General features: G+C 41.4%; 2 long non-coding RNA genes across 2 annotated transcripts; one reads left to right on the top strand and one right to left on the bottom strand.

Moving 5' to 3' along the window:
• Positions 1-1,308: 1,308 nt before the first annotated feature.
• Positions 1,309-22,939, top strand: 1700047E10Rik (RIKEN cDNA 1700047E10 gene). Its single transcript, NR_073363.1, has 3 exons — positions 1,309-1,635; positions 22,611-22,729; positions 22,818-22,939. It is a non-coding gene; the product is annotated as an RIKEN cDNA 1700047E10 gene (long non-coding RNA).
• Positions 11,407-16,923, bottom strand: Gm8212 (predicted gene 8212). The gene is made up of 5 exons (NR_166053.1): positions 16,725-16,923; positions 15,570-15,732; positions 14,164-14,295; positions 13,321-13,504; positions 11,407-12,181 (listed from the first exon to the last, which is right to left on the bottom strand). It is a non-coding gene; the product is annotated as a predicted gene 8212 (long non-coding RNA).
• Positions 22,940-23,214: the final 275 nt, after the last annotated feature.

Below are 23,214 nucleotides of genomic sequence, written 5' to 3'. Positions count from 1 at the left end.
ATACATATGTGTACAGAGACACATTAATATGTGTCTTCACATATACATACACACACAAATAAAAGAAAAGAATACATGAATGAACAGTACTATATACTTGCACCTACAACAAAGACCTACCATTACACAAATATGACACATAAACATGCTCACAAAAAACTGGGCAAGAACACATACACACACAAAGATACACACACACACACACACACACACACACACACAAACACACACATACCAATAAAAACACTGCTATATTACAGCACATTTCCTGACAACTGAGTAAGTATTGAGACCTGAGATGTGTAATCGATTCTTAAATAAACCCAACTTGTCCTGCCTGGGCCTGTGCTGATTTCCTTGTCAGGAACTTTTTCCATGCAGATATTTGCTGCTTCTACAAGTATGATATAAAACAGATAAATGGGTCCTTTGCACACACAAGTGGGTCCACACAAGATTCAAGGTTCTTAAAAAGAGAGTTCAGAAGAACATCCTCCAGCAAGCTCCAAGCTGAAATATATTCTGCTCTCTAAACCTAGCTTAGCTACTTCTCATAATACTCTCTAGCACCAATAAAAACAGTTAGCCATAGATATTATCCAGTAGCTGCAATTCAACACATTACAGTTCATGTGATATAATGCAGGGCCAGGAAGCAGGAGTGGGGAGGTTAGTAAGAAGGGGAGTGGAAAGGGAATTGGGGGAGTTTTTTTTTTTTTTCATGAGGGGAAACCAGGAAATGGGAAAATGTGAGTAAAGAAAATACCCAATTTAAAAATACAGTTGTGCGTGTGCACGCGCGCGCGCGCGCGCGCGCGCACACACACACACACACACACACACACACACACACAAGTTAATAATGCCAGCCAAAAAGAGGTTAGTGACTTAACATGCCTTGATTTTTCTTAAATGCAACACTCTGCAAAACAATGAGAGGGAATCTGTACAGAAGCAAAGTCATGTCTATGATACACTCAGCAAAACAACATCTGCAAAGGGATGCATTGTAGGATTCCATGAATCCACTCGGTGAAGCCAGTAAGACACTCATTAGATTCCAGGGGTTTATCTTAGTGCAATGAAGCAAAGGAGTCTAAGTTTTATTTTTAAAATGCTTACATGTTTAACTTTTTATTACTAAACAATTTAATTAGAAAACAATAAAACTGGAGACTGTCCTTCTGTCCTAGGAGTGTATTGGGCCCGAGAAGCTCTGCTCTGAGATAACTGCCATAGAGAAGATTGGAGGACATGGTTCCTAGATAATTCCGGAAGTGACATCCTGAGTCACCTCTCCATACCATAGAGCTGGAAGGGGTTACTGTCAGGGGTCCAGGAACTCTGCCTAGAAAGGAAAGCTAGCAGTGACCAACTGGGAGGGGGACAATAGCGTGTGGCTGGATTGGAAGTGGCCACGAAGGTCACATCTGGCCTGGTGTCCTCACCTCCTGACACAGGGGTCTAAGTATCACCTGTGATCTCTGCCAGCATCCACGAGACAGGCAAGAGAAAGAGTGCTTTGTGAAGGCCCTGCAGCAGAAGACAGACACAGAAGTGGAGCTTCAGGAAGAAGCTTGATCCCAGGGTCACTGGAGTCTGAGGACCAGTGGATGTAGAGCCATGATACTCCAGGTAAGTTGGCTTCTGTGGTCCCTCAACCAATACCAATGCTTTCCCACCAGGCCAGGGAACCATCTTTTGTGACTCCGGGGTGCCTGGACTCCTGCCCCCTGACCTCCAAGAGCCCCACACTCCGATCTTAGAAGGATAGGCTGTTGTTTTAGGTTCCTTTGTGTTCTTTCAATAGGAACATCGAGATCCTTGAGCCCCATTTTGTCTCATTTCTTCAGCTAGCTGTTTTTGAGCACTCCTTTGTTCACCATATCATACGCGTATTCCAAGGGTACCATGCCTGCTTTGCGTTTTTTTCTCACATGGGTGGGCCTCCAAACGAAAGGTCTGGAAGTTGTAAGGAATGAGGGAAGGACTGGGAAGGGGAATCTGAGGTCACATGGTAAGATTTGGAAAAGGTGGGCTGGACTATCTATGTTTTCATTCACTTTTAAGTGTTGGCAACATGGTTTCTCTTGCTTAAGAAAGGCATTAATTGTTGAAACACTCCACTGTGGATAACATGTAGCCCAGGTTTCTTGGGTAAGACCACCTCTGGTCTACCCCCTCCCTACTACCACTTTCTGAAGTTTCCATCATGATGAGATAAAACTCATGAGAAGGCACAGTGAGTCAAGTTGTGTGTCTGGCACCTGAAGCAGACAGCATTGTCTTCCTCCTTGTTAATGAATTGGCAGTTACAAAAACAAACAAATAAAAAAAAACCCAAAACACTAAAATGTTTGTATAAAATTATAGAAAATAACACCATGATTTTCCTAGCTGTGAGCAATTGAACCTCATAACAATTAATTGAGACCAAACCCTACAAAGATCTCTGCCTGGGAGGTGACAGAATATTCACAGATGCTGGTCAGAAGGCTTAAACAAAACAGGAAGTCTCAGGTTGAGTGACAGACCTGGTTTCCAGGGAATATGTTACAGAAAGGCTGAATAACAAACAAACAAATGATGCTGTCCCAATAAACAAACAAACACACATAAATAAATAAATAAATAAATAAATAAATAAATAAATAAATAAAACAAAAAAAAACTGAACAAAAGCTTACATAAATAACTGGACTTTCAACACACCCACCAATATACATATTGGTACACACATGCTTATGCCACACACAAACACATGCTCTCTCTCTCTCTCTCTCTTTATATATATATATATACATATATATATATATATATACATATATATATATATATATACCTGTCGCTATCTCTGTCAAAAATCATAAGTGAGTAGAAAACTATGAGGAGATAACAATGGATGGTAGAGAAACAGTTGAATGGGGACTATGGAAGGCTTATATTTAATGTGAGACACAGGACTCTGCTATCCATCCCTTGGGCACTAACATTTCTTAGGGGGCACATTTCTTAGACTAGGTTTGAGTGTTAGTGAAATTTCATTCTTGAAGACTCACATCTCTCACACCAACACTCAGGCTGAGAGAAGCCATTCTCACATCCCTGTTGATCCAGTCAGCTCCAGAATATAAGCTCTAGGAAAGAACTCTAGCAACACTGACAGAAAACAAGACTGACAGGTACCTGCTCAGGCTCTTTCAGTGTGAGCCAAGATGTAGGCAGAGTGATGAGACCATCTTGCAATGCAGGGAAAGGGGAGAGAAAGCATAAAAGCCGCCCCCCCCCAAAGGCAAAGATTTCCACACATATGGCAATTCCACTGGGATCTAATACTTGCAAATTTTGTATTACCTGTGATCTCACATGACCCCTCAGAAGCAAATGAGCTGAAGCTCTGACTTCATCAATCAACATTCTGTGCTACTACAATGGAGGCAAGCACATGGAACTCATTTAACATACTGGCATGTACTTGTGTACTATGTGTTCAACCTATCTATCATAAGGAAATGCAGCTTTTAGTTGAGCAGGATTGTTTAGTTCCCAAATATGTAGTTTCTTGAAGGAGGATAACTGCACATAAAGTCTTGGAAATGATCACAGAAATGAACAACTGGATGAGACATAGGAGAGAGCATGGATAAGGTACAGGATGGTTGCTTAGGCTTGACTGTGTTTAAGGTTAGACATGACTGCAACCTTCTCCTCATAATTTATGCACCCTATCTGCTGCTGCTTGGTACATAGGTCATTGGTCTTCTGGCTGCCTTCTTTACACAGCCTCTTTGATTCATTGGAGCATTCTTCTGATGCAATCTGCTTATCATAAACAAAACTTTATGTAAGGTTTTGTTCAGTTTGTCTGTTCTCCTTCCACAACATCCTGACTTTGTGCTTGAGATGGTTAGATTCACTCTGGAGGTGGCAGTGCTCGATGCCGAGTCACAAACAAACAAATGATTACACAAGTCAGCATTCATCTTCCTCCTACTCCTCCAAGGACCATCCCTGCCACAATAGGCCTTGGTGCCCAGACAGCCCCAGACAATTGTCCAGATTGGCCACGGAGCATCACATTGTGAGAGGTCAAATCCAGAGGACAGCCATATTTCAGAAGCCGAGGTACATCTGTAAACTGTGACACTAACAGGGACTTAAGTATCTCTCAAGAGGACCTGGAACACATGGGGCAGTCTCTGGATGGCCTTTCCTTCAAGCTCTGCTCTTCTCTTTATACCTGCATTTCCTTTTGAGAGAAGGATTTCTGGATTAATATGTTTGAGGTGGTTGGGTAGCCCCAACCTTAAAAGGTTGCCATGGTTATCCAATAAATATGGTCTGTATAGTACCTACTTCCCCTTTCTTTGGTATTTAGGCTAATGTCCTCCCTGTTGGGTTCTGGGAATCTCTTGGGTCATTGGCATCTGAGACTTTATAGTGACTACACACAGTTCCCCCTCCTCAATGGGTACAGACCTCCTTTCAAATGATTTTCCCTCTGTAGTTCTTCCCCATCTCCTCCCATATCTGAACCAGAACCCCCTTTGCCTCCTACTCTTCTCTCCCTCCCAGATCCTTCTCTCCTCCTACTTTTAAACATGCTTTTCTTCCCCCTTCTGAGTAGAACTGTAGCATTTACACTTTGGTGTGATCTTCTTTCTTCTTCGGTTTCCCGTGGTCTGTTAGTTGTATTGTGGGCATTCCATGCATTTTTTGACCAATTTCCACTTATCAATAACTACATACCATGTGTATCCTTTTGTGACTAGGATACCACACTCAGGATGATATTTCAACTTCCAAACATTGGCCTTTGAATTTCATGAAGTAATGTTTTTAAAAGCTGAGTAGTACTTCTGTACACTGTACAATATTTTCTGTATCCATTCTTCTGTTGAGGGACATCTGGGTTGTTTTCAGAGTCTGGTCATTATAAATAAGGCTGCTATGAACATAGTGGTGCATGTGTCCTATTAATATATTGGAGAATCTTTTGGGTATATATGTACCATGGTGGTATACCTGTATTTGAGGTAGAACCATTTCCAACTTTCTCAGGAATTGCCAGATTGATCTCCAAAGTGGTTTTTCCAACTTGCAGTCCCAGCAGGAATGGAGGAATGTTCTTCTTTCTTCACATTCTTGCCAGAATAACCTGTCAGCTGAGTTTTGTTCTTGGCCCATTTGAGTGCTGTGAAGTGGAAACTTAGGGTCATTTTGATTTGCATTTCCCTGATGACTAAAGATGTTGAACATTTCTTAAGTACATCTCAGCCATTCAAGATTTCTCAGTTGAGAATTTTCTGTTTAGCTCTGTACCCCATTCTTTAATAGGGTTATTAGGATCTCTGGAGTGTAACTTCTTGAGTTCTTTTTATATTTTGGATATTAGCCCTTTATCAGATGTAGGGTTGGTACAGAAGTTTTCCCTATATGTGTGTGCAGTTTTGTCCTTTTGACAGCTTCCTTTGACTTACAAAGCTTTTCAATTTTATGGGGTCCCATTTGACACTGTTTTTGGTCCCACAGCATGAGTCATTGGTGTCCTGTACAGGAACATTTCCCCTGTGACAATGTGTTTGAGGTTCTTTACTGCTCTCTCTTGTATTAGATTCAATATATCTTGTTTTACGTGGAGGTCCTTGAGTGACTTGGACTAGAGCTTTGTACAAGGAGATAAGAATACATCAATTTGCATTCTTCTATATGCAGACTGCCAGTTGAACAAGCACCAATTGTTGAAAATGCTGTCTTTTATCCACTGGATGGTTTTGGCTCCTTTGACAAAGATCAAGTGACCATATGAATGTAGGTTCATTTCTAGGTCTTCAATTCTATTCTGTTGGTCTACTTGTCTCTCTATACCAGAAACATGACATTTTTATCACTATTGCCCTGTGGTATATTTTGAGATCAGGGATGGTGATTTCCTGAGCCATTCTTTTATTGTTAGGAATAGTTTTTGCTATACTGGGGTTTATGTTATTTCAGATAAATTTGAGAATTGCTTTTTCTATCTCTGTGAAGGAATGAGTTGGAATTGTGATGGGGATTGCATTGAATCCGTAGATTGCTTTTGGCAAGATGGACCTTTTTTACTATATTAATCCTGCTCATCAATGACCATGGGAGATCTTTCCATCTTCTACAGTCTTCTTTGATTTCTTTGTTCAGAGACTTAATGTTCTTGTCATTCAGATCTTTCCCTTGCTTTGTTTGAGTCACACCGAGATATTGTTTGTGACTATTGTGAAGTATGTAGGTTTTAAAAAACTCTTCCTCAGCCTAATTATCCTTTGAGTAGAGGAAAGTTCCTGGATTGTTTGAGTTAATTTTGTATCCATTGACTTTGCTGAAGTGGTTTATCAGCTGTAGGAGTTCTCTCCTGGATTTTTTTGAGCTCACTTATGTGTAATGTTCCATACTCCTCAAATTGTAGTGTCTTGAATTCCTCCCTTCCAATTTGTATCACTTTGATCGGCATTTTTGCCTGATTGCTCTGGCTAAAATGTCAAAGACTATGTTGAATACATAGGGGAAGAGGGGAAGTCTTTCCTTGTCTCTGATTTTAATGGGATGGCTTCTAACTTTTCTCCATATATTTTGATGTTGGCAACTGGGTTGCTCTATTTTGCTTGTTTCTTTCTGAAACGTGACTTTCTGATTCCTCCAATGCATTTATCTTGAAGTTATATTGTATTTTGTCAAACACTTTTTCAGCATCTGATGAGATTATCCAATATATTTTAAGTTATTTTATATAGTGGATTACATTGATGGATGTCCATATATTGAATCATTCCTGCATCCGTGGGATGATACAATATCTAATGAGATGATCAAATAATAATTTCTTAAATTTATTACATAGTATATTTCTTTGATGAATTCCAAAACATTGAATCATTCTTACATCCTATACATGATGCATATTGGATCATGGTGAGTGATCATTTGCATGTGTTATTAGAAACAGTTTCCAAGACGTTATTGAGTATTTTTGCATCAATATTTGTTATGGTTTTTATATGCTCAACCCACTGAGTGGCAACATAAGAAGGAGTGGCTAAGTTAGAGTATATGGGACACTGTGTGTGTGGTCAAAACCCTCACCCTAGCTGTCTGGACATTAATGTTCTATTAGCAGCCTTTACATGAATATGTAGGACTCTCAGCTTCTCCTGTACCATGCCTTTCTGGATGCGTCCATGTGGCCACCTTTTTGGTACTTGACTGATGCTCTTAACCTGTAAGGCATCCACATTGAATTCTAGGAGAAGCTGCAGTGCAGCCAGATTTGGAGGAGTCCCAAAACCCTCCTGGGACAACTAGTCATGGAGTTTGTTCAGCAGCCATCCATCTGCAGCAGTTAGGGTGTTCTTCAGAGTCACATCTCTTCTCTAAAGCTTTGAAGAACCACCTGTCTGAGGGCCAGAAGCTCCTGTGAGTATCTGCTGATGCAGAGTTAGAAACAGCTCTACTAAGAACTCAGCCTGATGCACAGAGTCCTAAGGGGAGACACAGCAAATACAGAGGTCTGAAGGAAAGGACAAAGTACCCAAAACCTGAGTATCCAAGGCTGTATCCTCAGATTAGAAAGACAACAGAAAAAATGGAGAGGGAACCCGGTAAGTGACAATGGGGAGAAGGGAGGCCAGGTGTTCCTGGTGGTCATGAACTCTGCACAGAGTGCACAGTAAATTTCAATGTGGATTATGAAAATGGAAAAGGTTCACTTTCTTTTATTACATTCACCTTGTTTGGGCAGTTAATCCATGCAGGAAGGCTGAGAAAGGGCTAAGAAAGAAAGTTGATCTCAGAGAAACAGGAGGACTGGGGGTTCTCTAGTGTAGTATACTGTAGTGTGGTGTGGTGCAGTGTGTTGTGGTGAAGTACAGTGTATTCTCCTGTAGTGTTTGCTGCTTGGTATACATGAGGCCCTGGGCTCCCTCTTCAGTTTAGCCCACTTAGAGAAGCTGAAATTAGAATAACAGTTGCCAGATCTTTTTTTTTTTTTTTCATTTTTTATTGATGCCTGTGCCAGATACCATCTCCTTCAGCAATGTGGTCTTACCATTGACTTCCAGAAAGGAAGGAAGAGCAATGGCAGCAGTCTTTAATGATTGGGGAGTATGTATGAGACTCAATGATGAGCAACCCCAAACAAGGTAACCCAAACTTGGCCCTGGGCTTTTCATTGGGTAGTATATTGTTCTGAATTCCACAGGCCTATGTTTAGGAGTTTGGGGACAGGGACCCACAAAATCCTGGACATCCAGACAGTGCTGGGTTGCAGAGAGTTCACAGCAGGTTTGACCCTGCTGGCCTGCAAGGATAACTGGGCAAGGGGTTCTCAGAATCTTGGACATGCAGGCACTGCTAGAAGTCTCAGAGGAGCTGAGCATGGAGGAGGCCAGCAGGCTAAGAACTAGCCCTGAAATCAGGGAATGGGGAATTCTGGATTAGCTCAGAGGTGACTAGCCCAGGAGTATTGAGGGACCTTCTGTTGGAGACTTAGATGGCAAGGCTCTGTAGGCAAAGGCTTTTTCTCCATGTAACCCACAGTTGGTTTGATGAGAGAGTTAGTCCTTGGTTGTAAACTGTTTATTGATTGTTTTTCATGGAAATGAAAGCATAACATATCTTAAGGTTAGACTAGAAGTTAAGTAACTTCTGAGGAAGGAATGTCCAGGAAGGGAAGCTTATTGACTGAACCCTACCATCTTCTATTACCTCATTAGCAGGGAGAACCCTATTCTCTTCTAAATAACCACAGGCCATGTTCCTATGTAGAGATTTTGGTCCCATGAAAGAGGCCTGGTAGGAAGCAGGTGACACTTTTGCCATCTACTGTGGGTCTGGGACTTCCAACCCACTCAACTCTACCAAATTCTGGACATGGTAGTCTACTGTCCCAGGTGTTAGTCTGAGATTTATTGATGTGAGAAGACACCAGGACATATGTTTAGTATGCGGGTCTCAATGCCTACCCTCCACACTGACACACTGTTTCTAACAAGGCCACAACTCCTAAAAGTACCACCCCCATATTCAAGCCACCACACTCCTCTGCAATCTCCCAAGACATTTACCTCACTCTGTCCTACTGTTTTCCTTTTTCTCCTTCACAAATTATGTGTTCTATTATTTTCTTGAAATATCCTCCTATAACCCAACACTAGTGCATTACCTTCTATGGATACTGCAGTTTAAATGCACATCTCTAGACATTCAATGTTACCATCCTCATAAGACACATCATGTGGTATTTGTCTTTTTGGGTCTGGATTATATCACTCAAAAAGATTATTCATGTCTCCATCCATTAACCTGTAAATTTCATTTATATTGTCATAGTTCATTACCATTGTGTATATGAACCATGTACTCATTATCCTTTAATCAGTTATATTTATGTCTGGGTTGTTTTGATGTCCTGACTATTGTGAATAAAGCAGGAGGGAACATGAGCACACCCAGGTCTCTGTCTTAGGATAATGCCTTTGGCTATATGCCCTGGAATAGTGTCTGAGTCTGTGTTCTCTTGCTAAAAAGAGACATCAGGACCATGATGGACCTTTTAATGAGAGCATTTAAATGGGGGCCTGCTTACCATTTCAGAACTTTAGTACATTTTTGACTTGACAGAATCATGCAGAGGCAGACATGGTGTTGGAGAAGTAGCTGAGAGTTCTAGATCTGGATCTGCAGGAAGCAGGGATGCTGGCCCTGAGCTGGGCTTTTGAAACTTTAAAGCCCACCCCCACAACAAGGCCATAGCTCTGAATACCATCAAAGAGTGCTATACCCTGTTTACCAAGTATTCAAATATATTCTCATTCAAACCACCACAAATAGTACAGCTGGTTCTTACGGAAGATCTATCTCTAGCAATGTTTTCCAGAACATTTCTCCTGTTTTTCATAATGACTGTACATGTGAATATATACTCTCTTACCCCACAGTCATGCCAGGAGTTGTGGTCATTTAGTCTACTTGTAATAGCCATTCTGACTGCAGTAAGATACAAGGTTAAAACTACTTTAATTTGCATTTTTCTGATGAAGAAGGATATTAAACATTTAAATACATATCTATGATCCATTTCTTTCTCTTCTTTTGAAGATTCTGTTCAGTTTGACAGAACATAAGAAGGGAGTGTGTTTGAGACTGGGACTCTCTACTTATCCCTGCTGTCCCAGAATCTAGTACATAGACCAGGCTCTCCGGAGGCTCATGCAGTTCTTCTTGCCTCTGCCATCTGACTGCTGGGATTACAGGTGTGCTCTACCATGGACAGCCATAGAACATTTTGAAATGTTTAAATTTAAAATGTTTTAATGTTTAACAGGCAGGTTTCCTGGTGTTTAGTTTTTAACACCATCCGATTGTCTAGAAATGAACTCTCTGTCATATGTACACTTAGTGAAGTTCCTCTCCCATCTCGTAGCTGATCTTTCCATTGATTAAGAGTTTGTTTTGCTTTCTTATTCAATGTTTTATTGCTAGGACACACCTTGACCAGGATAACGTATAAAGAAAATATTCAGTTGGGTTTGGCCAACAATATAAAAGGGTGATCCAGGATTGTCAAGGTGGGGAACATGGAAGGAGGCAGTCAGGCATGCATACAGACATCATGGCACTAGAGGAGTAGGTGAACTTACATCGGATACATATAGAGGAGGCAGAGGAAAGAGATAGATACAGACAGACAGACAGAAGGACAGACACACAGACAGAAGCAGAGACAGAGACAGTGAGAGTATAGACTGAGATATAAAGAGAGAAACATTGTGAGATTAACAGAGACAGAGAGATAGTGACAAAGACAGGGACAAAGACAGAGGCAGGGACTGGCATGAGCTTTTGAAACCTCAATGCCAACCTCCAGTGCCAAAATTCCTCCAGCAAGGCCATATCTACTAGTCCTTCCTAAAACATTTTTATGAGGTAGGTATCAAACATTCAATTATGAAATGACTTTTGAAGGTCATTTTTATCCAAATTACTTTATAATTCAGAAGATTTTAATTACTCAATGTGAATATTTTTATTTCCTGGGATGTATTAGAGAAATACTGTTGTGTATCTTATTTGTTTGTCCAACGTGGTCATGCACAGGAGAGTACGTCATAACTGTAGCTAAATTTATGACTATAGAGATAGAGCATGGATACTTTTTTCATCCTGACTTTGGGATCCACATAGTTTGACACATTATCCACACCAAAATCTCAATTTTCTGTGGCTCTCTGGCTGGTTGGGTACTACTTATGAAGCCTAAACAACGTGATACTTGAAGAGTCCCATTCTTGCCTGAAACTTCTGGTGTTACAGGACTATGTATGAACCACACATAAATGCAGATTGTCCTTATGATAGAAATAATTAGAGATGATGTTTTATCCATAACAATACACTAATTTTATTCAATAACAACTTAAAGTGGGGAGTCAGTTTATACAGTATATAGACTTAGCAAAAAAAGCAAATTAATTACAGTAACAAAAAGATAGTGAATATATAATGAAACTTCAAATGAAAACACAGGCAAACCAAAGACACAAAGAAATCAAAACTCTAACCAAAACCAAACAAAATAATTAAGCTAAGCATCATTCTCTTGCTGCAGATGTTCAGCAAAGACCTACAGCCTGTTGCTGGCCTTGGTGAAATAATGCAAAGGCAGTCACTGATGGTAATAATCTGTTCAGGATGAATATAGGCATGGCTCATTGGGGTGGGTTTTTTGCTGATGTACTAGTCCTTCCAAGTCTGAGCATTAGAGATGTTACAGATGATACCTCAAAGTTTTTCAAATTTACTTGACTGATCACCATGAAATAATCCTAGATGACCCAAAAGGACCGGCCAAAATTGGCATTCTCAGAGCCCTCCTGGATGCTGAGCAGATCTTGATGTATCTCAGCACTTCTCTGAAGCCTTCCAAACAGGCAGTCTTGCTGGACCAGAGGCTAGACAAAATAAAGGCCTCATTACCCATAGCAAACCAAAAAAGAAGAAAATGCAGCCCAAGATTGCCATGGTTACAAGGATCAGATGCAATGGTGGTTAATTTGCTTTGCACACCCAGTGCTCCTGGTGAACAGTTGTGTCTGAGCAAGATCTTGACCTGGTCTCTCATCTGTTTGAGCTTCTGCAGAATATTTCAGACCTACAGGAGGAAGAGAAAAAAAGCCTGGTGAGATCTTGCCATGTCAGCGATCCAGCAAATACCAGCTTTACTCACCAGGACAATCCAGTATGACCTTTCATCTGAGATCTTTCCTGTATCCACATAGGAGAAGGGGAAGAGAGCACCTGGACCTGGATGTTTTTCTCAAATGTAAAAAATTGCTTGACAATGGATTGTGAACTACACACTGTGCTGGAGTTAAAGTAAAACACCACATTTCTCCAATAGTCTAAATAGTTGATATTGAAAAATAAGTGTGTATCAGTGTCTGAATCTAACATTAAACAGAGGCCTTCTAGGGAGCCTAGCAAACTTTGAAGTGAAGGCTCTTATTATTTCTGGAGTGCTGAATCCTTCCTTGGCTCTTTTTGGGAACCCCTATATCTGGGAATCCCCAGAGAAACCATCTCACAGGAAATTCATGCACACTGAAAGGATACTGTAATCAGCAAGAGTGTGCGTCATGCAAATCTTCCCAAGGGTAAGCATTGAACTCTAAAGGGGATACTCATGAAGGAAAAAAAAAACAAAAACAAAAACAAAAACCAATAGCCCTGCTATGCTTATGGCTCCTTAGGTACTGCAATCCTGTGCTAGTACCTCATCTTGGAGACAGTGAAAGGATGCTGCATCTTTTCAGCCAAGCCATGACACACACACACACACACACACACACACACACACACACACACACATACAAAATAAAATTGGAGTCTGCCCTTCTGTCCTTCTGAGGGACAGGCCCAAGCCCCTCAGGATGAGTTGCCATAGAGCAGAACAGAGGACCTGGTTCCTAGATAATTCAGGAAGTGGCATCCTGAGGCACCTCTCCATACCATAGAACCTCAAGGGGTTGCCTTCAGGGGTCCAGGATCTCCTCTGCCTAGAGTGGCAAGCTAGAGGTGGCCGACTAGGATGGGGAGGAGAGGGCATGGCAGAAATCCAATTTCTTCAAAAGAGGGTAAGTCCACAGAAAGTCTTGGAAATTATCACAGAAGTGTAAAACTGGATGAGAAATAGGAGAGAGCCTGGATAAGGTGCAGGATGGTTACATAGGCTTGACTGTGTTTATGATCACACATTAGGGCATTCTGCCCCTGATGCTTCATTCATCCTACCTGCTGCTGCTTAGTATAGTGGTCTTTGATCTTCTGGATGCCTTCCTTACATAGTGTTTTTGTTTCTATGTTGCATTCTTCCAATGCAATCTGCTCCCTTAGCAGCTGTCTGTTCTCCTTCCTCAACATCCTGACTTTGTGCTGGATGAGGTTAGATTCAATCAGGAGATTGCAGTTCCTGCAGCTGAGCCACAAACAAAACATGGTTAATCCAGGAAGCATCCATCTTCCTTCCATTCCTCCAAAGACCATTCCTTCATCATTGGCCCTGATCCCCAGGCAGCCCCAAACAAGTATCCAGATTGGACATAGAGGGAGATCAAATCCAGAGGACTGCCACTTTCCAGAAGACCCAAGGTACTTTTGAAAACCCTGACACCAACAGGGACTCATGTATCTCTCAGAAAAGAACATGGGGTCTATATGTGCTTATAAGTCTGTGGTACAAAAAAAAACCCACCTGGGGCAAAATTCTCTAGGAGTGAAGAGACCCAAGCATCACAGACTCTTTCTATGTTTCTCCTGGAAACCCCATCTATAAATCTATGTTCAGAGCCCAAGAGACCCAAGGCTGATTGATATCTCCATCATGGTGGACACCTTTTCGATCTTGAGGATACTTAGTTGGAAAGGACAGTGGCTTGAGGGGCTCCCAGTCTCTTCACACTTGGTCAAAATGATCCAAGATGTTAAAATCTTAGTGCCTTGTTTGAAGGAGTCAGGCTTCCTGTTTAGAGACTAAGAGTATAGAACCTGAGTCCCCACTTTAGTTCAAAGACAAGGATTGGCTGACATATCCTGTGCCTAGGTACAGGATAGGTCATGACCCTGTTAGTCACTCACCAGTAGAACTGATATTCTTTAGTCAACTGCTTGCACTTGGACAAGGCCTCACTGATGTCCTGGGGCATTCTCTTCAGGTCAGTCATCACCTGATCATGTTGCATCTCAAGCATGAATGTCTCAAAGTTGATCCTGTGGGAGGGCATGGACAAAGAACAAATTGTCCCGTGAACTAAGGATACAAGGATCATTTCAATTCAAGCTGAATCATGCACTACCCCACCCCATATATGCCACTTGACCTAGCTCCTTGTTACCGGTTACACTTGGTGCTTATTAAACTTATTACTCTTCAGCTTGGGCCAGTAAGCCCAGGGAAGTAATGGCAGTGTGCTGATCTGCCTCAGCTCCCTGTAGGGGTTTTAAAGAATAAACTAGTTCTCCCAGAACTTTCCAGGAATCTGTGTCACAGGCCTGGGTCCACATTAAATCTGTATGATTCTCCTCCTGGTTTGAGACACGGAATTGACAATCCTTGGCTCTATTGCTACATCATTTCCCAAAGGACATAATCATATCTACAGGGAAAAGCCTCTATAACCTACCAGGAGATTCCAATGTGCATCCACAGTGAGCACAAAGGTCAAGTGCTGTGCTACTAAAAATGAACCTCCCTGGCTTCTTCACTATTATTGCCTGGAAATGGAGTCAGGCACAACCTCAGGATATATCACATGATACAGACTCTCTAGATCTTAAGCTGCACACACAGGAACACACACACACAGGAACACACACATCCACAAATGCACACACAAGCTCACATGCACCCAGTATCTCTGTCATTCTCTGTCTCTGTCTAGCTCTCTCTTTTACACACACACACACAAACACACACAGAGACACAAATACACACACACACACACACACACACACACACACAGAGTCAATCAGAATGTCAAATAAATAAATTGATTTCGGTTTATCTGAGAGTATAATGAACAAAATTTGAGAAAAGCAATTATGAACTGCAGCCAATCCAGTCACACTGAAAGGCAGTATGTGTGACAGGCCCCTCCAGCTGTTGACAGGACCAATTGGACCCAAATTACCACCTGGTCAATTAGGGAAAGGATTGGCTATAAACAAACATTACCTAGCAACTCCCACCAACCAACACCTGTGTAAGCATCTTAAATGGCAGGAGGGGAGCTCACACATTACTACCTTCATCCTCAGACTGTGATTCATGCCACAGGCTCTGAATTACTTTTGGAGGAATCAAAAGTGCCTGTGACCCCATCTCACTCCTATCTGAACTTGAAGTTCTGCATCGAAATTCCAATCAGCAAAATTGATTTGGGTATGTAAACAGCCTGGAGTTGTAGCCACCTGTGGTATGAGGGAATCTGGGCTTAACAGGGATGGCCCAAGATAGTCAGCAAAGAACTGGGCATAATGACTACCTGTCATTTAAATCCTTGTTAGTGTAGTTGGCCAGGATTCCCTGAAGTTCGTCTCTGGCATTTTTTATGTTCTGGAGCTCTCTTTTGAGCTTCTCCAACCTCTCGTGTCTCTTCTCCTGCTCATTGATGGTGGGGGCTTGGGGTGATGCCTCCCCAGCAGACCCTGTAGGTAGAAAAACACTAGTAACCTTGTAGAGATAATAGGGCAGGGAAAGGGAAACCATGCTTTGTTCCACACAGAAGCCTGAGGAAGAGGAAAATCTAGAGACACTGAGAATCCCTGATAGTGCATCATAGCTGTCTTCAAGCTGGGCTCCTCAGCTAGGTCCCTGTTCACAACCACCATCACTAAACATATGCCCGACTTCCTATTGTAATCGCCCTAGCCCTGAAATGCATAAGCTGGGCCAGGCAAGAATAAATGGAGGGCATTGTCGGCTCATATCTGACAACCAAATTCGGACCTCTCAGCATACTAGCCAACGCTTTTCTAGTCTTCTTCAAATGCATGATGAGAGCTCGTACACTGCTACAAGAACCCAGACTGTGTATCAGTCCACATCATGTGTGTTCAATACCAAACTGTCTGAGACCTTGATTCATAGGCAGGGGAATAACCCTCTCTGTGCTTGGCATCACATGCTCATGTAACCTAGAGGAAACTATATTAAGATGAAGTACATGGGGCTGGTGTGATGACTCAGTGGGTAAGAGCACCCGACTGCTCTTCCAAAGGTCTGGAGTTCAAATCCCAGCAACCACATGGTGGCTCACAACCATCTGTAACAAGATCTGACTCCCTCTTCTGGAGTATCTGAAGACAGCTACAGTGTACTTACATATAATAAATAAATAGATCTTTAAAAGAAAAAAGATGAAGTACATGAACACTCTATCCTGAGAACAACACTTTTCTATTCTCACAGAGCTTGGTCTTTGCATAATTTGCCATTCAGTGGGAAATTAAGATCTCTCAGCAAAGCCCCTGCAGGCTTGTCAATACCAGGCTGTCTATAAAACTAATCATCAAACACTCTTGACTCTGGTTCTATCATTGAGGAATCTGAAGGATCGTGATCATAATCCCTATTCCTGGAAGGACCAGCTGAAGCCCACATCCTCCAGGTAACTCCCCAAACCTTGCCCAGGACTCACTGTGCCTTCTCCATGACCAGTTGTTTCTTGCCCTTTCCTACCATGATGGGCAGCTGGCCTCCTTCTGCCTTGGTCTGGTGTCTGTGTGTATTCTATTCTCTCTCCGAAATACCCTGAGGAGCATGGACAACATGCCTGCTTGGGAACCCATGAGGATCTGAAGGAATACCCCACAAGCTGCGCTGGTTACCACAACACTGGCGACATCACAGAAGATTCTAGGGTTCTCTTGGATACAAGAGATTGTCCAGGGAAGTGGCTACTGATGATGTCACCTGGAACTTCCATGGCCTACCTGCTTACCAGCTTGCCCCATCTGACCAGTTTCTGAGGTGCCCTTTCCTGGAGTCTCTCTTTTGCCCCTGGGGATACCTCTTGGCAACTTCTCCTTCCAAAGCTAGAGATTTCTCTCTGATTCACTACAAGTCCAGTGCTTTGAATGGGGAGAGTTTGTTAGTGCCATTTCATGGCTAGCTCATCTTCATTAGGATCCTTATATGAGGGAGATTCTTCTCCAATATAAATCTACTACTGGGGTCCATTCATGTAACAAACAGTCGATTTACCCAGGTGTCTCTGTTTCCCAGAGGACAGAAACCTACTCCTGCACCTTTACCTTTACACAAGTTGGAGTATATGTGTTAGTGTGCAACTGCCTTGAGAGGAGACATTGTTTCAATAAAGTGAGCAATGGGTTTTCATGAAATCTCTGATTTACAACCCCATTTCTTTGCAATGAAAACTCCCTTGTACTTGGCAATAGAAGAAGTCAGGGACAGGGGCAACATCAAATTGTAAAGTTTATGTCCCTTCTTCAAAAGCTAAAATCCCACATTCTCTCTATCTCCAAAACAACCAGACAAAATAGGCATCTGTGAACAAAGGCCAACAGGGACATTGGATTGCTTCTTCATAGTCCCATTAGCTCTCACTTCTCCAGTTTCTGCATTTTTGAGTTCCCAGTTCTAGGCCTGAGTCTGTTGGAGATTGGAATATGATCCTGTATTCATAAGATACCTAAGACTCAATTGGATGGATAGAGGATGAACAGGCCTCGGGTCCAATGAAACCTCAATTTTAATGGATCCATAGTTTCAGGAGGGGCTCTGGCATTGACATCTGTTCCTTCTGCCTTCTTGACCTGGGTGTGCTGAGTGCATTGTAAAATGCTACCTAAACTCTCCAGTAAAATAGTGGAAAAATCATGTAAATCCTTTTCAAATTGATTGTGTTGTCTTTGTCTACCATCTTGAGCTATGCATTATCACTATGACAAAGATCCAAGGTGTCTGGGGGGATGGTGGGGTAGTCAGAAGCCCACACTGTCTCTCAGGTAGTCAGATGAATAACCTTTATGGAGAACTGGAGAAAATAGTTAATGAAAAAGTAATAGTTATAGTTTGGGTAGCTGATTATCTCTGAGCCTCTAAAACAATGCAGCAGGCATTCCAATCAAATAGTATAGGCATGAGTCCCTCCCTGTTTTTGGGTACAATAGGCCCAAAGTAAGGAGGAGGCCCATCCACCTTTTCCTGCACTCTACTGAGAGTTTTGTAGTGTTTCCATTCAAGAAAATTTCTTTACTTCCTGAGACCAGAACTCTGAATTCTGCATGCACCATGAAGTTTCCCATCTATTCATAAATCATTCACTGTTTATTGACAAGGTTTGGCTATGAATTCTTTGCTACGGTTTGACACAATTCAAAGGGACTGGTAAAACTGTTGGTCCAGTACCTTCAAGAGCTTTTTAGCTACTCCTTGAGAAGTTTCCTCTTCTTTATTTTATTTTATTTTATTAGATATTTTCTTCATTTACATTTAAAATGCTATCCCTAAAGTTCCCTATTCCCTCCCACCCCCCCGCACTGCTCCCCTACCCACTCCCTCCCACTTCTTGGCCTAAAATCAGGGCAGCTGTTCTCAAGATAGGATATCGTTCCCAACCCCTGTGCCTAGTCAGGTACCTCAGCACATACTGCAGTCCTACTGACTCTGGATGGCATAAGCTAGCCAGCCATGCTGTGCTTGGAGGGCAATGTCAGCTAGTATCTAATGTGATTCAAGTAGGTCCTGGATTCCCTAGTGCTTAGCACCACCAAGCTGTGATTGCCTGTGTCTAAGATGAAAGTAGTAAATGTCTCAGAACTTGAAATATGTCCAGGGGTATATTCTTTTCTTGATTTTTGCTATCAGACATACATGGACCTTAAAGAAATACACCAAGGATGCAGTGTAGCAAAAGCCTACAGACATGGACTCCTCATAGAGGACCAATTGTGTGTGTGTGCCTGTGTGTGTGTCTCTGTGTGTGTGTATGTCTGTGTGTGTGTATGTGCTTGTGTCCCCCATGGGTCTATGCCTCCTTGGAATCTGGAGTCTACAGTGGGGCCTGTTGCAAGGTGATGCTGTCTCCATGCACAGGGAACCCCACCTTAGTCAGCACTGCTCTTTGTCTATATGTTCACCTTGATGGCACATTGAAATCCCGTGAGGATTATATATAGTCATCCTGATATTGAGTCTCCTCCAAGCAAATACTGATTTTTTTTTTGCTCTGGGTAGCTGTTTAGCAATAAGAACCTACAACTTGAATCTGTGTTCTGAAGATATATTTTTTAAAAAACGTGGTAACAGGGTTGAGGTGGGCAAGATCCTGTGGCACAGACTTCCTGGGAACTTTTTAGAAGGGTTTCCTTCCAGGCCCATGAGGGAGGTCTTGAAGCCCTTGATCACTTACTAAGGAACCCCAACCTGTGTTGTCCTGGCATCAGGATACTGAGTTTAATAAGCACCAGAATGTCTCAGTATATAGGAGGCAGAATGTGGCAGCCACTGCATGAGGGTAGTCCAGGACATAGCCTGAATTCACATGATCCTTCAGGCCTGTGTCATGGAGTAGCTTCAGTGACTAGAAGAATGGGTTAGATTTATTTCCTATACTCAAAGCAGGCAGAAAAGGATGAAAGTCCTCCATGTAATATCAAATATATCTAGAGGAGGGTGCTAGATTGCCATCCAGTACCAAAGACATCCAGAGAGCATCTTAAGATCAAAGTCAGCTTGTGTTGTAGCCCTAGGAGCAAGGAGGAGGAGTCTGCATCCTGATGCCCTCTTCTGACAGTCAGAATGAAATTAAGGAACTCTTGCAGAGCAGACGCAGCCTTGACATTTCCTGCTCTCTGTCAAACAAACTGCTTCCCAGAATCTCCAAGCTCCTGATTCCCATTACTGGAAGTCCAAGTTCAAGCCCACCTTCTCTAGGAAGTTCCCTCTTTCATGCCCAGGATTCACAGTGACTTCCCCCAGGACCATTAATTCTTGCTATTTAACACTAAGACCAAAGGCCATCTTGTGGCTGCCTCTTTCTGTTCTCTGTATGTTCATTGTTCTCTCCTCCAAGAGGCCTGCTCAGTTTTGTCAGCATGTCTAAGGGTGAACCATAAAGGTAGTTAATGAATGCTCCAATAGCAGTTGGAGTCACCACATTAGTAACATGACAGAAAATGCCAGGGCTCTCCAGGTTACAACACAACATCTAGGGAAGGGACTTCTGATGTCACACAGGTCAGCTCTTACCTTCCTGCTCAGTACCTCACCCAAATTTACCTGAAGTCAAAGTGCCTTTTCCAGAGTGTGGGATAGATTGCCTTTTGGTACTCAAAATATTAAAAGGTGGCTATCAATCACCTTCCAATGACAAACGTATCCAGAAGAGATCCTTTGGATCCCCATGCAAATACACATGAAATACCCAGACTCCAGAATAAGACACTAGGCAATACTCAACACATCTAGATAAAGTGTGATAGATCCCCTTGCAGTACTGAAACTATCCAGAAGAGGTTAATACACGTCCAGCCAGTTTCTATGCTGTGACGACTGACCTGGACAGAATGGAAAATGTCACCACTAATGACCAAAGTATGGTTATGTTGGCCAGGTGTTCTGGAAGATTTTATGTGAGAATTGCAGCCCAGCTTGTTATTGCAGGAAAACAAAAACTGGAGCAAGGATTTGATTCATGTCCTGAATCTTATTCTACAGCAAAAATTTAACAACACTAATACATATTAGCAATGACCAATAGCTATAAGGGAAGTAGTATTATACTCTAAGCATACATCAGTGAAATATAATAGTGTGTTAGCTTTTTAAATGTGGAAAAGAAAATGCAGATGAAGGAGGAATTATGTAGAATTGGAGAGGCATGTATTTTGAGGCGTTTTCTAGAGATGCCTGAAGTAGCTGAGATCTGGGAGTTCTCATACTATACTGATTAGTGAATCATATCTAATTGTGTCTGAGATTGGAGAGGGTTTTTACATAAATATTTTAACATAACTATGTGCATGCCCTACTTAATGTCATGCTCTATGTAATCTTCAGAGTCTGGTATCTTTTTCTTGGCTTTCTTTTTTATATAATATTCATGTTAATGAAATATCAAAACCCTGCAGAATACATACTATGAAATCTGCTGGGAAAAAAGTGATCAACAGTCTTACCTAACCAAGAAGCCTGTGAACCCTCAGATTATATTCTGTACCTCTACTTCAAAATAGAACCATACTATAGTAGTTGGCTTCACACTCAGGTGTATGTAAATGGTAACATATTTGTGTATATTTATATGTATTAAACATAAATTTTATATATTTATAATTATCATATAATGAAATAAATATTTTATGTAATAAAATATAAATTATATGCTTAAAATATATTCATAATATAATGTATAAGTAATATTTAAAATTAATTATATATATATATATACACACAAACACATGTGTGTGTGTCTATGCATGTGTGTGTGTGTGTGTCTGTATGTGTGTACTTCAATGTTGTTACTCTATAACAGAGTGCAGGTTCTATGCCACACAAAACAGTCTACTAAAAAGTGCAGTGCTAGGCATATGTTATCCTTTTTTTGAGTCAATATTTATATATTTATTCATATTTTTCCATACCACCAGAATAGTTTATTGCTGTGGAGCTTGTTACCACATAAAACTTAATGGTAAATTCCTTTCACTCAACACATTGTATGCTTGTGTCTTAGGACATGGACAAATCAATTTCGTGCTAATCTGTAATCCCTTCCTGTTAGTATTCATGTTATTAGAATATGGCTTACTTGCTAACATGGGAGAAAGTCATCAAGATTCTTACCCAACTCTGAACCCTGAGATATACAATGATTGTCAGCCTGGCAAGACATGCTCCCAGGTGAGACAGTGGTATGGTGTGAGCACAACCAACCACTTTCTCACTGGATATAAAGTCTGAAAGACTCATGACTGGCACTATTGATTGAACCAAATACCCATGAATGCTTGCTCAGAAAACAGGACCTAAAGGAGTTCTTACTAGTAATATCCTGCTATATGGAAATAGCATAAAACTGTCTCTTAGTTTTACCTTTAGATATAAAGAGGAGTACACCTTTCACATCATCAGAGAAAATTCTCTTTACAGTAGACAATGATTGTTAGAGACCCATAGCACCAGTTTGTAATGGTCCATAGAATAAGAGATAGTTGAGTGCTCAGAGCTCCATGACACGGCTATACATCAACCATAAATCCCAGGCCTAGGGAACACATCAGAAGAAAAAGAGGAAAATATTGTAAGAGCTACACATAGTGGGTAGGTATAATAAAACAGTTTTTACTGGCTATGACAGGGATGTTGCACACATGAAAGCACAGTAACTGTAACTGTATGCATAAGACATACACAAGATTTTTTCCAAGTAACACAGGCATTAATGAAAGAGGGACTCATGAAATCCTATTCTTTTTTTTTTAAGATTTATTTATTATTTATTATATGTTAAGTACACTGTAGCTGTCTTCAGACACTCCAGAAGCTCTCGTTACAGATGGTTGTAAGCCACCATGTGGTTGCTGGGATTTGAACTCCGGACCTTCGGAAGAGCAGTCGGTTGCTCTTACCTGCTGAGCCATCTCACCAGCCCCTGAAGTCCTATTCTTAAGTGAGGTGCTATTGGTTACTGACTGCTGCTGAGGAGAGGAGAGTCCGTTTTCTTCAGGGATGAATAAATAGGCTCTGTTTTATTTTTCAACAGCCCATGAATTTGGTCAGAAAGAGTGGTGTGAGCAGATATGGATGATTGGGAGGGGAGTAAAGTGTCAATCTGATCAACATATATGTGTGTGTAATATTTTCAAACAGTAAAATAAATAAATTAAAAACAAATATGTTCTCCCTATCAATAGAGACAGGGCACAAACACAGAGTTTTATGACTGGGCTATGAAGAGTAAATGTTGACACGCAACCACCCATTAGTATTTCTATACAGTTTATCAGCTGATATTAACTATGATACAAACAGCAGCTGACAGAATAGAATAGTAGGCAGATAAGTATCAGGGAATTGTCTTCAGCTTGTCATGTGGAATGTGAGGCTCCAGGTAGTATCAGAAGAAACAACTAACTTAACAGAATAAGTTGAGGTTGACT

Source organism: Mus musculus, chromosome 14 (assembly GCF_000001635.26).
Source record: "Mus musculus strain C57BL/6J chromosome 14, GRCm38.p6 C57BL/6J".
Classification (NCBI taxonomy): Eukaryota; Metazoa; Chordata; class Mammalia; order Rodentia; family Muridae; genus Mus; species Mus musculus.
This window is presented reverse-complemented; position numbering and strand designations above follow the sequence as displayed.